Below are 16,447 nucleotides of genomic sequence, written 5' to 3' on the forward strand. Positions count from 1 at the left end.
CACAAAGAACCACCCTCTACTGGGGATGCCAAGAGACCCCTGATACTTGGCCTCACCTGGAGAATAACCCGCCACCCCTTCCAGAGCCTGTGGTCTCAATGCTCTCCCCTAGGTGGCACTGATACCCACCCTTTCCCTAGCCCAGGATTTGTCCTTTTTTAACCCGCTGGTGAATCAAATCCCAGGAGTAGCAGGTGAATCCTCCCGGCTCCCTGGGTGAAGAGGTGGAGGGGGCGGGGGTATTGGGGGTGGGTGTGAGGGGTGGAAGGGTGGTGTCTGGCTGGGGCAGAGCTGGACACAGCGTAGAGAGAGCTACCCCCACCACCCCACCCCAGCACAAGAGCCAAGACCAACACCCACGAGCTCCTGTGCCCCACGAAGCTCTTCTGTGATGGGCAGCTCCACCTCTGAGGCTCACAGCCACTGTGCAAGGCAGGGTGCATTGTCATTATTCCCTCCATCTCACAGAGGAGAATTCAGTGTTTAAACTTGGATGTAAAGTCCCAACCAGGCTTGCGTGGCTGGTGGGAGACACAGCTGGACTCCGACCCTTAGGAGAGCAACGCCCTCCCAGCCCACCTAGGGAGCACCTCAAGGTAACCCTGGCTCCTCTAGACCTTAGACCACAACTTCACCTGTTCTTCTGTTTGTATTTGCTGAGAACCTGCTAGAGGCACCATGTTTAGTGGGGTGTAACCAATTAAAAGAAGGCATCAGGATCTCCCTCTCCCTCAGGGAGACACAGGAAGTGGCCCGTGACAGGTGCTGTGGGTGTATGACTGTCCCCTCATGCAGCAGGGGTCAGGTCAGCAGTGCACCTGGCTGAATGTTCCATCTCTGGCGGGGGTACCGAGGTACAAAGAGGTCTCCAGCTCCCTTTATTTCCTTGTAACTCTCCAATCCTGCCCAGACTTAGAGAAACCCTTTCAGACTCAATAACAGGAATAAGAACCAAGGTTATTGCATGTGTACCAGGCGCCAAATCCTTTGCTAAATTATCTCTGTCGAGTCGCACCACAGCCCTGTGAGGTAGGTGATCTTAGTATCCCTACTGCACACAGGAGGAAATGACTATTTGGTGAAGTTAAGCCTTTCATAGGCCAGCGCTGCTGCTTGCACGCTCTCAGTGGCTCCCCTTGTTCGGCTCCTGGAATCAAGGCCCATCTTCCCAGCTTGCATTCCGAACCCTCAACAACTGGGTCCTGTCTTCCCTCCTCACCTGATTATTTCTCTCTGTTCCTCTATGCCAACCCTCTGCTCCAACTGGCTGGTATATCTTTGGTCCCTTTGGCCAAAATGGCTCCTCCTCTTATCTTTGCTTGGACAATCCCATGCATCTTGTAGGGCCCAGGGCCATGCCCCTCACAGGGGTCCTCGCCCAGGGTCCAGCCCACACAGAGCATTATCTCCCCTACACCCCTGCAGCACTTTCTGTCCCTGAGCTGCTCACAGGTGTTACGGAGTCCCTGCCTTGCTGCAGCTGGGCCCTCCCATGCCGTCCAGGGACTGGAGGCCCCTTAGGGGCAGGGGCTTTGCTTTACACCTGCTGAGCTTCAGGGGTGCCCGATAGTACAAGAGGAGCTACACACACGCCCGGATCATGTTAGGGCCCTGGTGAGGAATCTGGAAGCTCCTAGGGCCCCCCTGTGAGGGGGGTGAACAAAAGGCTGCTGTCACCGTTTCCCCACATGGCTACTCTGGAGCCTTCGAAGGCTGTCTTGTCGCAGGAGTCTGAGATGATTGGTTTGTGAGCTTGGGAGACTTGCCTGGGGATGTGGGAGATCCCTCAGGGTGAACGGAATCACCTGGGGTGCTATGGGCTGCCCTCAAGGATGGCTCCCTCTAGGGACAGCACCGACCCAGCGGGCCCCCTCCTTTCGTGGTAGAACTGTGGCAGCTGGGGGGCACTCGTGGTGCGAGTCTGCAGCGAGGTTTGGAACCCCCACCCCCATCCTGGTCCCTGCACTGAATAGTGAGCTCCACCCTCCATCGTTGGGCCCGGACAGGCAAAGGGAGTGAGCCAATATCCCGCTACGACTTGGACGCAGAGAGGAAACTGGGGCCGGAGGGCCCGAAGCCCAGTCCAGGACTTTCTGCCGTGGGTGATTGGGCCTCGCTGGACCTGATGGCAAGATAGCTGCTCTTGGCTCCGTGGATCAAGGGGGGTTTAATTCCCCTGCACACGTAGGCAGGAGAGGACGGGTTATTTGATAAAGGAAAATAAATGGGTTACTTTTGAGTAAATAGATGGAGCTAAGCAAACAGAGTCAGCATCTCCTGTTCGCCACCTTCCTCTCTGCAAAGCCAGGCCCAGCTTGACCCCATGGGCGGCCTTCCTGGGTTCTCTCAGCACCAACCCCTTTCTCAGGGGGTTTCAGCCCCAGATCCTGTGCACCTTGCCAGCCTTTTATCCTCATTAGGGATGTTTGCGACTTTGGCTTTAATAAAACCAGGGGTGACCAGGGGCCGCAGAACAGCCAGTGTCTTATTGCTTTCATCTTCACCCTCTGTCAGGGGAGGCCGCCATATGGCCCCTGGCTGGTAATGAGCTCCCTGGTGCTGGGGAGGTCACTGCTGTCCAGAAAGCAGCAGAATCCAAGTTGCCCCTCTGGACTGCTAACCCAGGGGCTGACAGCGTGGGTCTGAGCCCAGTAGCAGCTGGTAAGCGTCTAGGCTAATGCTTGCAGGGGGTAGGCCTTCAGCCAGGATGTCGGCTCCTGGAGCAGTCTGTCCTTACATGCATACAGCCTGTCCAGGTACATTGTCGCCCGTTATGGTAGCACTCTCCCCTGGCTGCACTATCCAGGCGTCTGGGCAGGAAGATTTGTAAAGGGCCATCTATTGCACCACACTGCCCTTGCTGTCCCCAGCTGCCCATCTGCAACAGCTCATTAAAGCACTTCTCTCTCCTTGATGCACTCACACAGCCGTAGGCATAGAAAAAGAATTCCTATCCGTGGACTGTCCCGGAAACAGCAGTGAACCACAAGTCACTGCTTGTGGAGGCGTTAGTCCCTCCACCACTAACTAGCCCAGAGATGTCGGGCTCATCATTTCACATCTCTGGGCTTCGGTCTGTAAAAATGAGGGCGTGGCACTAGATGTTGTAGCCTTAAGGTCCCTGCCAGCCATAAAAACCAAGCATTCAAACTGGAAAATCCATTGTCAGGCATCATCAACTGAGATGGCCCAAGGATGCTTAACTGGTGTCTGTTTATTAGCCACCTCAAGGTATCTAGCAACTTTGTTTTGAAATTCAAAGACACTCATTCCTTCCGTTCCTAATGCCCCCCAAGTGTTTTTTTGTTCTTCTCCAGGGCTAGCCTTCCTCCTCCTAAATAGGCAATGAGCGGCGTCAATGCCTCAGCATCCCTCTTGGGAATCCAGGCTGAGCGAAACAAGAACGACGCTTCCCCATCTCTTAGAGAACACTTCTAGTCTCTTAATCATTAAGTGGCTTGCCTGAATTTCCCATCAACAGCAGAGAAGCATCCGCTACACTTTCAGAAAAGCCACAGGAGGGTACAAGGATCTCTGAAGCACTAGGCAGGAAGTGCTGTTAAGTTACCCTGGGGCTGGGGGGCTGGAAGAGAGATGGAGTGGAAGCGAGTTTGCCTCCAATGGGTAAAGAAATGGCCAGTGAGCCTCTGTGTAGGCCTGGGGCTTGGAAGCGGGGTTAGAGGTGAATCAGATGTGGAGGCTGGATGCCGGGACTGCTCCCACAGCCCCCCAGACCTCTTCAGAGCCCACACCACGACCGTAACCTTTACCTTGACTGTGGGGATTATATGATGAATGCTGTGTCTTCATTAGACGGTGGGTTCTTTGGGAGCAGGGATAGGGTTTGGTGTTACTCATCATCAACCCCCACGTCTAGCCCAGGGCCTGATTCACAGTAAGAGCTCAGGAAATACTGGCTTGATGAAGGAATGGTTGAGCCTATGGATTTGGGGTCAGGCCGATCCGGGTCCAGGTTCCAGCTCTGACATTGATGAGGAGTGCGGCTTACTTTAATCCTCTCACGGTCTTGGTTTTCTAATCTGTGAAATGGGGCTAATAACAGTATCTACCTCTCAGGACTGTTAAGATTAAATGAGGTAATTTGTGTAAAGCGCTTAGCATAGCGCCTGGCACAGAGTAAGCACTCAGGAAGCATTAGCTGCTATTATAATTATTATAACTATAATGACTATTGTTATCAAGAGTTCACAGTCTTGGTGCGGGGGCAGGGGAGAGAAAGGCACGTGGGTAAGCAGTGGTATTTGGCTTGATCAGTGAGCACTGTAAGAGAAGTGTGGACAGATGTAGGAGGTAGAGGAGGGAAGAATAAGCTCTAAGAGGGATTTCAGGGTAGGCTTCCCAGAGGGGGTGATGCTTGGTAGGATCCAGTGAGGTGAGTGAAAGGAGCTGACGGCAGAAGAAACAAGCAAGCACATTCCAGGCAGGGGGGTCAGCGGGTGCATAAAGACACAGGGGGCAGGCGCGGAGGTCCCACGTGGCTAGAGGGCAACGTGGACGCAGGGTGGGCAACAGGAGCCCAGACAAGGCTGTGAACAGGGCAGGGCCCACCGTGTCTGCCTCGGGGTCCACACCTAGCAGCTTGCCCTTGACCCTGCAGGTATCTTCTGCCCCATTTCCCTCTCAGCCCACCGCACCACCCTCCACCCAGACCGCCACACCAGAGACCATCTTCACGTGTGTCATTCATTCGTCACCCGCCTGCTAAAGGTTCCCAAATATGGGGAGACAGTAGTGGTGAGACAGACGGAGTCCCAGCCCTCCAGGATCTTATATTCTGGAGGAGGGAGACAAAAATAAAGTAAGCAAGAGAGTATCCGAAGGCGCTGGGTGAACCAGGGCTGGGACTGAGGGCATCTGTTCTTCGCTCAGATAAGACAGGGTTAAAAGAGCAGCTGATTCAGTTGCTTTGGCTCCCTCAGGCCAGGGGTAGGGAGGGGTACGGAATGCAGGGTGAGCCTGAGGGCCTGCCAGGAGGGAAGAGTGAGGACCACCACGGGAGTGGCTGACAGGTGCTGTGCTGGGGAGCCCCAGGTTAGGGAGACAGGCCCAGGTTTCAGAGGCCCTGAAAGATGTTTGCATTTTCTCCCCTCTGAAAAGCAGGACCTCAGCAGGCTTGCAGAAAATGAATGGCCGGGGGAAGAGTGGATGCCAGAAGGATCCCAGCTTCCTTGCCCTCCTGCAGCCTCCACACCCAGTCAGTTACCCCGCCATGCCGTTCTGCCACCTAAGAGTCCGCAGACTCCGAGGCCCTCTCTTCCCCTCCCGCCTGCACTGCCTTAGCTCTGACCTGCACCAACTCTTGCCTGGACCTCCCAGCTTTCTGACTCCCTCCCCCCGACCCCTCTGATCTATCCTCCTTGCTATAAACAGGGGGTCGTTCTCCTGCTCAGAATCCTTCAGTGGCTCCCCATTCCATACCTGTTTTGTAACTGGAAAACTCTTCTTCAAATGAAACATTGTTAGAAGTCCAAATATATACAACGGATGAAAAGTGGCTTAGAGACAAAGCACCCAGAGCTCCTCCCTTCAACCCCTCCTTGGAGCTTCTAGGAGTCAGCTTGAAAATCCCTTACCCACAGCAACGTGTGGCATTCAGGTTTCTTCATGATTTGGCCCTTGCCTTTCTTGCCAACCATTCTGGTCCAGGTGCCCTACTATGGGCTCTCCTGTCCTAAGTGCTCATACGTACTGAGCCATATAAATTTCACAAAAGCCTATGGTTATCTGCATTTTCTCCACGGGGACCCTGATGTGCAGTGAGGCTGTGCCTCTGGCCCAGCCCACAGCTACTACATGGCAGAGCTGGGATGTGACCCCAGGCAGCCAGGCTCGAGGGCCCACAGTTTCAGGCACTACAGCATCTTGCCTTTCTATAACCGCCCCTCCCAAACCCTCCAGGTTCTTTTGTACCTTCGTGTCTTCACCCTGTTCTTTCCACTGCCTGAAATAACCTCTCCCTCCCTCTGACTGTCCTGGACAACACTCCTCTTTCCAGCCCAGCTGTCCTGTTCCCTCCTCTTGGGTCACCTCCTCTCACTCCTCTGGTCAGACTTGGGGTGTCTCCCGTGGCCCCTGGGTCTAATGGCCTAGCGGAAAGGAGTTACAAACGCCTTGAAGGCCGGCAAGGCACATCTGGGAAGAAATCAGCGGGATCTGGTGACCCACTGGCCGAAGGGGATGCAGTGGAGGAGGGTGGAGACTGGCACCCCGGCTGCCCCGTGCGTGCCCGCATGGCTGAATCAACTCTCTGCTGGGGGAGGGGAGCGGAGGGAGTGGGTGCTTCTCCTGGGGTGCCAGATGGGGGTTCCGGCTGTGAGCCCCGGGCTGTTCCCTGCTCCGCCTCGGGTCTGGGCTTGCAGGGCTGGGGAGAATGCCCAATGCGGGGGGTGGCCGGGGTAGAAGGGTGGGCTGTGTTTGTTGTGCTGCTTGGGCTCCCTGCTGGGAGCTGGGGCAGCTTCTATTTCTTCTGACTTGTGTGCCTGCTTTTTCTCTCAAGTGTTTTCTGCCCCACTGGGCATTGCAGCGTTATGAATAAATGATCTAGCAGAATGGAGGTGCCTTAAACGAACTCCATACACTCCGGCTGCAGCCTGTGTTGTGGACACTGAAAGCCTGGGACCCAGCCCAGCCCATGGAGAAGGAGGCCCTCTAGCTCACAGGGAGCGGGGAGGTGAGGGAGACTCTCGTGGTGGGTTTGGTCCCGGGGGACCCCTTGAGACACCACAGCACATCAGTGGGAGACAAATGTTTCTCTATCTGAACATCTTCAGGGAAACAGATGGTTTTATTTAGGAAACGTTTTCACAGCCTCTCCTTCGTGAACCTGCCCTTGAAAAGAGGTTTAGCATTTCACACGCACCATTACTTTTGGGCAAATATCCATGAGTCAGAATCACACTGGGACATACAGATCTCTTCCTAATGACTTTTAAAAAAAAGTGGGTAGAGAGGGAGAGGAGCTATGAGGGGCTGGAAGGAGTCGGAGGAGAGCAGAGTTTGGGGAAGTTCTAGAAGAGATGGAGGCAATGCCTGGTCAAGTGGAAAAGTTTGCACCATGGGTGCTTGTCTGTGAGAGACCAGGGTCGAGGAGTTCACCTCCGCTCTGGTCCATCCACGGGCATATTCACTGATGACAGAGAGGAGTTAATGGCACGTTAATGAACTTAATGATGAGAATCTGTCTGCATTTCTTGCCTCAAGTTGTGCTGCTGCATGTCTGTCAAACAGCTCTCAGTTTCCCCCAGAAAGGGCGGGCAACTCAGTGGTGAGTGATCTGCTCTCTGCCTGAGCAGGGCTGTGGCCGCAGGGCTCTCAGCAGGAGGGAAGCTGCCCTGGTCCCAGTGGGGCAAGTCTCCTGGGACAGCGGAGGAACATTTCTGCAAACAGGTGCCCCGGGGATGTCAACAGGCAGGGCTTTGCTGCCAGATGAGGGCACGTGCTTGAACCACCGGTGATGGGGTCTTTAGCTTCTTCATATCTTCGCTGACCTGAAGGTTTAGGTTTTCACCTGTCTCCAGATGCTCCAGACCTCTGGGTCTTGCTGTGATGAGGCTGTTCTCCGAAGACCCTCTTTGCAGCCTTTCATGGAATTGCCCATGCTGCTCTTAAAGCATTCTCTTCATTCAGTTCTCCTCCCGCCTCTGCAGCTACCTTCCAGTCCCTGCTGGATCCTCCTCCTGTCCCTACCGCTAAGCAGTGGGTTCTAAACACTCATTCTCTCCTCACTCACCCACAACGTTAACACCCATCTCCATGCTCGTGACCCCCGAATTTACGGCGCCTTCACCGACCTCTCCTCTAGATGCCAGCCTCGTATGTCCAACATGACATCCCATCCTGGACATCTCACAGAAATTCAAACTTCTCAGATGCTCAGGGTGAACTCTGAGCTTCTTCTGTTTACATTTTCCTCTTGTTTTCTCCAACTCAGGAAATGGCCCCTCCATCCATCCAGTTTCTCCAGGCAGAAACAAGACCTCGTCATAGATGCCTGCCCTCCTTGCTCCTTTGCACTTAGTTCAACACCAAGCCCTGTCAATTCTTTCTCAATTCAATCTTGAGTCTACCCACCTCTCTCCACCTCCAGTGCCACACAGAAGGCAAAATCCCCTCTCATTTGCTCACATGCCACAGCCTCCTAACAGGCCCCCTGCTTCCCTTTGTTCTCCTGCCCCACTTTCCGTACAGCAGCCAGAAAGCACTTCCAAAACTGTAAGATGGACCACGCCACTCCTCTGTTTGAAACCCTCCAGTGGCTTCCCCCTGTGGTAGAATAAAAGCCCAAAACCCTTCCCAAGACCTACAGGGCCCTACATGATCAGGGCCCAACCCTTCCCCCTCCCCCTGCCTCAGCCCTCCTCACTACGCATTAGCCCCTCAGGCTCTTTCAGCTCCTCAACTGTGCCCCCCGCCTCCGCCGGGACTTTGCACATTCATCTCCCTCTGCTTGATCATTCTTTTCACAACTCTTCATATGGCAGGTGTCCTCTCATCCTTCAGGCCGCTTCCTCCAAAGCCACAGCCCCTGCTCTAGACTGTGTGTTCCCAAAGGACAGGGACTGGATCTGTTTTACCAGGGCCAGAACTAGGGCAGAGTAAACCAAAGTGCCCAGGGTGCAAAAGCAAAGGCGGTGGAGGCCCTCATTCTTAGCTTCACTCACGCATGCCTCCAAGAGCGAATGCTTCCATACATTCTGCCCTCTTGGTGCCTGGCTTACCTTACCCTGGTCCCTGTCCCGTATTTTACTCACCACTATATTCCTGGGACTGAGCACAGTGCCTGGTAAATAAATAACACAGACTCACCAGTATTTGTTGAATTAATGAGCAACTCAGCTTCGTGGGGTGCACCTGGTTAGAAGGCGGTGAAAAGGATGGGTGTGGGCCCTTGCATAACCTCAGCCTCGGGTCTGTCCGGCAGTGTCCATGTGGGTGACAGCTCAGGGTGGAGCCTCATAAGTTGTTGCTCAGGGTGTGGTCTGGAGGTCTCCTGAGTTGGACTCACTTGGGGAGGTGGGGACTTGACTCCTGAGCTGCGCCCCAGGTCTACAGAGTCAGGATCTCTGAGGGTGGGACCTACATGTGCGAATGATTGACAGGCTTCCCAGGTGATTCTTCTGTATGCTCGGTTTGTAACGTAAGGCAAACGAGGAGATTCCGAGGCTGCCCTGGACAAGACCCTGTTAGAGCCTCTGTGACATGGAGTATGACGAAAGTCATTCAATATCAGTGTTGCCAAGCAAAAGTTAGGATCATAGAAGGGCCTCTTCTCCTTTTTTAGGTGCAAACAAAGTTCCGATGGATCAAAGCCACGCTGATCCACCTGGAGTGCTTGCTCACCGTCACCCTCCACTTTTTCCCTACGCGCCTCAGGCACGCCGCAGAGCCGAGTTTTAGCAAGAAGGGGCCTCACCCAGATTTAGATGGTTTAAGAAAACTGGATAGCGCTCTAAAAAGGTCTGACACAGCAGCAGAACTTGGAACTTGCCAGAAATGCAAATTATTGGGCCCACCCTCACAGGGGGTGGGACCTGGCACTCCATATTTTAACAAGCCCTGTAGGGAATTCTTAGGGGCTGAGAACCATTGCCTCGCGGAGTTAGAAGAACCAGTTGACCACGCACACTCTGGCCGGGATTTTGACGTTGCTTCCACTTTGTCTCCTTATTTTCGTGATCAAAGCCAAAGTCAAGAGAGAAGGGGACTGACACATATGGAGCATCTGCTTGTTTGTAGAGACCATGCTGGGTACTTACCATACTGTACTTAATTCATTTCGTTCATACAACATTCCTGGCAGGAACCCACAATTATTGCCATATTGAGGATCACAGAGGTTAAGTAATCACACCTAGGGTCTCAGAGTGATCGACCAGGTCTGGATTTGGACTCCCGTCTGCTGACTCTGAGGCCTTGTTCTCCTCCTTCATGCCACCCAGCCTCCTCTGGAATTGTGCTCCACTCCACCTACCTTCTGCTCCTGGTTATTGAGGATCAGGTGGGCTAAGGACACGTGTGGGTTTTTTTTTTTCTTTAATACATTTATTTGTTTATTTTTGGCTGCGTTGGGTCTTTGTTGCTGCGTGCAGGCTTTCTCTAGTTGCGGCAAGCAGGGGCTACTCTGTTGCGGTGTGCGGACTTCTCATCTCGGTGGCTTCTCTTGTTGAGGAGCACGGGCTCTAGGCGCACGGGCTTCAGTAGTTGTGGCATGTGGCCTCCGTAGTTGTGGCTCACAGGCTGTAGAGCGCAGGCTCCGTAGTTGTGGTGCATGGGCCCAGCTGCTCCGTGGCATGTGAGATCTTCCCGGACCAGGGCTTGAACCCGTGTGCCCTGCATTGGCAGGGGGATTCTTAACCACTGCACCACCAGGGAAGTCCCTCCCATGTGGGTTTTGAAAGCAAAATTTTTCAGTGTTCTGGAAGCAAGAAGCCCTAAAGAGGAAGGCTCTGAGACTCAGAGTCATTGCTTCTCTCTGGCTGCCCCAGTCTGCCTCCTCTTGAAAGGGGACAAGTGTGTGATGTGAGGGGATCCATCTCCTGCTCACTTCAAGCAGACAGTGCCGGCATCCTCAGTCAGTCGTTCCTCATGAAATGCACCTACATGTCATCATCTCACCCAGTGCTAAGTTGCTCCAGTGGACACTGCCTCATGCAAGAAGACTGGGAGAGGAGGAAGCCGGGCCAGCAGTGGAAGGACCCTGTGCTCTCTCTGCATGGATCTTCCCACCTGAACTTCTCTGGGGTGCAGACACCAGGTCTGGGAGGAGGAAACCCTTCATGAAGAAATTTTGGGCAGGTAAAGTGTTTCCCTCTGTGTCCTGCAAAGTTGGAGTTATTTTCCTCACTTTTGTTTTCCGGCTTCCTCAGGTCTTAAGGTGGGGCGAGGGGATGGTCTACAGTCCCTGTGGGCCTCCTGGGAGAGTGGCAAGCATCATATCTTGGAATTCACTCCCTTGGTGTGGGATCTTTGTGGATCGGTGCAAGACAGCTCCACATGCCACTAGGCAGCAAGAGACCACGAGTGACTGGTCAACTCATCCAATCCTAGCTTCCAAGCAGGACTACATTAAACTCAACAAATGAGGCCTTTTTTAAAGACATCTCACTCACACCTTTCGCAGTGTTCCATCATCCTGGAACTCAGGAAATTCTCCTTGACGTGCATCCCAGTGCCTCCCAGGTTACTTACACCCTTCCCTCCTAGCTCCCACCTGCTGTTTCATCATAACGCAGACATTATGCCTTCACAGTCTTGAAGACAGTATCAGTTTTGACTGCCTTCCCTTCTCCAAAGCTGGGAATTCCAGTGTCCTTGGCCTTCTCAAGTTTCCAGGCATTTCAGTGGCCCTCATCCAGACCCACAATAGTCATCAACAAAGAACTCTCAGCTGGGGGGTTGGTGGGACGCTGAGGTCTTGGCTCTTCATCTAACCAGAGGGGAGGGCATCACAATTCTGCTACAAAACAGCCCCAGTGGGGGATGCGTGGGGTTTGGGGCAGAACCCAGGGTTCAAATCCCTACTCTACTCCGTTCCAGCTGCATAACCGTGAACGCCATTGAACTTGTCTAACCCTCTCTGACAACGAGCATCAGCCATCCTCAAGGTGGTTCCCTATTGGGCAGCTGCTCTAAGCCCCTGATTTGGAGGCATATGAGGAAACCACAGGGAAGACTTTGCCAGCTGCTAGTAGAAAGATCAAAATTTACGTGCAGTGAGCATACAATCATTCTCCTGCCATATTGGGGCAGGTGGTGGCCCTGCACCCAATGGATGTGCTATCCAAAGCCCACCTGGTGGGCTGAGGGGCCAGGTGTGCTCTGTGGACATCTGAGTCAGGAAGAGGAAGAGGGGCAGCTGCCCTGGGCACGTCCCTGGATAGAGGGTGGGAATGAGGACATCTTCTGGCCTGGGTTTCAGAGGCCACAGCTCCTGACTTCAAGGCCCATGGGAAGCTGTGCTGGCTAGCAGCCTGCCTCATTCTTTTCTCCCAGCCCTGGGCTTCCCCACCCAGAAGGATCTTCAATAAGTGGGGTTAGGGAAGGACACCTGTGGGTCTTCTTGGGCTCCAGGCACCAGCTCAGGTGTCCCCAGCAACAGGATAAACTTAGGGGTAACATTGAACTTAGAGCCAGGAGGCCTAGGTTCAAATCCCAGCTCTGCTGACGGTTGGCCGAGTGATCTAGGGTGCGTCATTGGGCCTCCCTGAGCTGCGGTTTCCTCAGCTGTAAAATGAAAGCGTTGTACCAGATGACCTCACCTTCTCATCTGTAAAATGGGCTTAACCGTGAAGATGAACGAATGTGTGCACTTAAACCGCTCGCACGGGGGGTCTAGTGCAGAGCAGGCTCTTCATACACTTCCTCAAACGCCCAGGCCCCTTCGTGGTGACTGCTGCTGACCGGGGGCCTGCTACTCCTTGGACACCCCCATCTCTCAGGCCCACCTCTCAGGCTCCTTACGCAAGATGCAGCCTGGCTTTCCTTGCCGTCCTCTCTCAGCTCCTCCTCTCACCCCACCTCCACCTGCCTCTGCTCTCACGCCAGACAGCACCATCTCCTGTCTGCAGCAGTGAGGCCACCTGTCCTCAAGGTGGTAAGCCTTTCTTAGGCTGATCCGGGCCCCTTCCTGCCAGGCCAGGCAATGCGAAATCACAGATTCCAGGACCTGCGTTCACCGCCAACCACGCACCCCACGGCTCTGCAGAGCACCCGCCACTCTGTTTTGGCCCACGCCCTTCTTAGAGACTAAGGTGGGAAGTGGGTCTCTTTATAGAATTCCTAGCCAAGCACCTTCTGCAACTACTGCAATTAGCAGTTTGAGAGTAAAGACCTCTCTGTGATAATCAGTATAAGAGCTCAAGGGTCTTTGGATATTACAAAGATCCCTTCTCGTTTTACAGATCAGAAAACAGAGGCTTTGAAAGCCTGGGCGGCCCAGTTGATGCTAGATGGAGTTTTTTAACCCCTAAACCACTTTGGAATCCCCTTCTTTCACTTTCCAGTTTCATTCCACATGTATGAATTGAGTACCTACAGGTGAAGGCCAGGGTTAAGGGCTACAGGGGACATGCAAATAAACAAGACCCCGAGGGGCAGCAGTGGAAAGTTGAGAGCCCTGGACTCCAGAGACTGCTAACCTCCACCACGGTGAGGATGATTACAAGGGAAGAGCCTTCAAGGTCCCACTCGTAGCTCACACTCATCAAGCACTCGCGGTGTGCTGGGCACGTGGCTAAGAGCTCTGTGTTTATAGATTAGGGGTTACTCTTGGCCATATTTTACAGATGAGGACGCAAGCACCAGAGATATTCACAAAGATATTAACCAGCCCACTTTGCTAAAGAGGAGGGAGATGTGGCTCAAACCCACGCAGCCGGACCACAGGGCCACTCGCTCAACGACCGTGCCAAACCAGCTTGGTTTTCTGAAAGGTTGTCCTCGGGGGTCATATCCGCTACCTTCACTAGCCAGTGTTCTGGTTTCCTCTAATGCTTCTGGAGCCCTGGTGAAGCAGTGTGTGTCAGTGCTTTACGTCTGTTATCTCAGTTACTTGTTTTTATAAATCTTTTTTTTTTAACATCTTTATTGGAGTATAATTGCTTTACAATGATGTGTTAGTTTCTGCTTTATAACAAAGCGAATCAGCTATACATATACATATATCCCCATATCTCTTCCCTCTTCCGTCTCCCTCCCTCCCACCCTCCCTATCCCCCGCCTCTAGGTGGTCACAAAGCACTGAGCTGATCTCCCTGTGCTATGCAGCTGCTTCCCACTATCTATCTTACGTTTGGTAGTGTATATATGTCCATGCCACTCTCTCACTTTGTCACTGCTTACCCTTCCCCCTCCCCATATCCTCAAGTCCATTCTCTGGTAGGTCTGTGTCTTTAAGAACCTCATTTACATTTCATAGCAAATTCATGAACTAGGTCTTATGATTACCTCCACCCCCTTTGAAGAAACTGAAGCTTAGAGGTGTTCATAAGGTTTTGGAGTTCAAAGACCAGGCTCTGAACTGGCCCAGCGATGCTGTTCATTATTCTCTCTGGGCCCAGGAGCAGGGGGTAGCTTTGTTTTCCCCAAGCATCTGGTTTATACTTATTTCATGGACACAGAACCCTGTGACTAGGCTTCCCTCTCGCATAGCTGCTAGAATGCTTCCAGGCAAGTGTGAGTCTGCTCCAGACAGCGTTCCGATGGTGGGGCAAACGTACTGGGTGGTGGCCCCTCTGGACTCCATTTGACTTTCTTTCATTTATTCTTTTGCCACATTGGTATGTTGTCTTAAGTTTATTTGTAATCATATTATAGGTCTTGTGAGCTAGCTAAATCCTTTTTAGAGCAACACAAAGCGGCAGACACAAATAAATGAAAGTTTTTAGTACTTGCTGTGCAACCTTCAGACAATTCACTCTGTCTTGCCTCAGCTGAACTTTCTCTATCTGCAGAATTAGAATAATGTCCCTGCGAAGACTTGCTGAGGACTGAATGAGGCCAATGTGTGTAAAAGGGTCCTGTAAATTCAATAGTGCTATGTAAGGACCAGGTGGACTTGTAATATTGTTATTAATAGCAAGATGGGGTCCCGGCCCTTGGGGCACGTGCCCCATGAGCGGTCTGGACCCAGGGATTGGTGAGGAGGGCCTGGTCGGCTGCGACCCAGTCCTGCATGTTGGGAAGACACCCAGAGTTGCTGATGGGTTTCTCAGAGCGGCCCAAATGCTGCCGTGGTGGGGTTAGAGCTGTGCCAGACCACACTGCCCATACCTGGAGGCTGTCCCTGGGGCTCTGCCCACTAGGAAGCCAGCTGGCTGAAGAGGGAGAGGTAATATCTCCAGGGCCACCCCCGGGCCCCAGAAGAAGGTCAAGCGCTCACTGTGAGGCTGTAGGTCTCCCCAGAGGATCTTCCAGGATGTCCCAACCTCATTCAGCTGGGAAGAGGAGACCACTCCTCACATCCCTAGGAACTCAGGGGTTCACTGATAAAGATGAGCAATGGCCATGGTCCATGGTGAGAAGGCAGGCCTGGGGGGCCCAGGTTCCTGAGCCTGGTCTTCACAACCCCAGCTCTGAGCCTCGGCCCTGCTTGCCTAACAGTCTCTCCCTCCTGTTCTCCATACCGCATCCTTCCCTTCATGCTAGCATTCTTCCAGAATCGCTTAATCCCAGGAACTTCCAGGCCTAACCTAGACAATGCTTCAACCCTTTCTGGTCTCCAGAGCATTCCTGCCCCTCAATGCCGTCAGGTGATTTTTCTAAGTAAGAGGAAGATTCTGGATTTCATCAAAATGTTAATGGAGGTTATCTCAGGATAACGGGCTTATGGTGCCTTGCATTTCTTTTTTTGTGGCTTTCTGTATTTTCCAGAATATCTAAAACAAAAATATAATGCTTTGCCTTGAGGCACGGAAGGGTAAAATATATTACAGTCTTACAGCTTTTAAAGAAAATGATCTCACTTTTGGTTCTCTGTTCTATCGCTTTAAAACTTGACTCCAGGGAATCTCCTCAGTTTGCCTCATCTACAAAATTGAAATGCTGATTTCTTACTGTGTCGAGAGTGTTAAATGAGATAATGTACTTGGAACATGCTTTATAAACACATTAGGTGTTATTGTTGTTAGTCCCGGGAACAATCAAGTGCGGCAAGAACCTCTGGAGGCCCTTTCTCATTGGCATTTCACCTCAACCTTGTGAAATACAGGTTATTTCCCACATTTTTCTAATGAGGAAACAGAGAGGTGAGGTGATTTGTCTAAGGCCACACAGCAGAGGCAGGATTCTCGCTCTGGTCTCCTGACTCCCAGTCCTGCTGACCTGCAGGTTCTTGGGGGATGGCACCGTGTTTGCCTAATGCCTTGCGGAGGCCTCTTGGATCCTGACTGACAGACCAGAGCTGGCCGTGTGGCCTTGAACAGTCCTGCTCCCTTATCGGTGCCTCAGCTTCCCCAAGAGTGAAAAGATAATCCTTATCCTCCCTTCTCAACATGTGGGGGCAGCCTGTGGAAGCAGTTGTGGGCTTATTATCATCACCCATATGGGTATGTCACAAGCTGCATAACCTTCAGGACGCAAGGTCTTCCTGAAATTCTTCTTTTCCAAATGCAGTTTCTCGGGGCAACCAAAAGGTGTCTCTCTCTGGGGGACTGGAGTCCCAGAGAGCCAATCAAGCAAGACTGAATGGGAAGAAGCCTCTTGCTGGGTCCCCAGTGTCTGATGGACGGAGCGTGCGTGCAGGTGTGTGTGTACACACGCGTGCGTACAGGGCTGCCCGAGGTCTGGCCCAGGGAGGCCCAGGCTGCCTCCAGCTGGCCAGACCCAAGGTGGTCAGGGGACCCTGCTGAGTCCTCCCTTCCTTTCTCACGCAAGAGGAATAGTTGCTCAACCAGAGTTTCTCCGGTAAACATTGCCCAAATGGGGCTGG

The 16,447-nt window shown here is 52.8% G+C and overlaps 1 protein-coding gene across 3 annotated transcripts in view; it reads right to left on the minus strand.

Annotated features, from left to right (window-relative positions):
* The window catches only part of SYT6 (synaptotagmin 6), a 45,719-nt gene that overhangs the window by 12,484 nt on the left and 16,788 nt on the right, over positions 1-16,447 (minus strand). The gene's annotated exons all lie outside the window — the stretch shown is intronic.

This window comes from Neophocaena asiaeorientalis, unplaced genomic scaffold (assembly GCF_003031525.2).
Source record: "Neophocaena asiaeorientalis asiaeorientalis breed wild unplaced genomic scaffold, Neophocaena_asiaeorientalis_V1.1 scaffold62, whole genome shotgun sequence".
Taxonomy (NCBI): domain Eukaryota; kingdom Metazoa; phylum Chordata; class Mammalia; order Artiodactyla; family Phocoenidae; genus Neophocaena; species Neophocaena asiaeorientalis.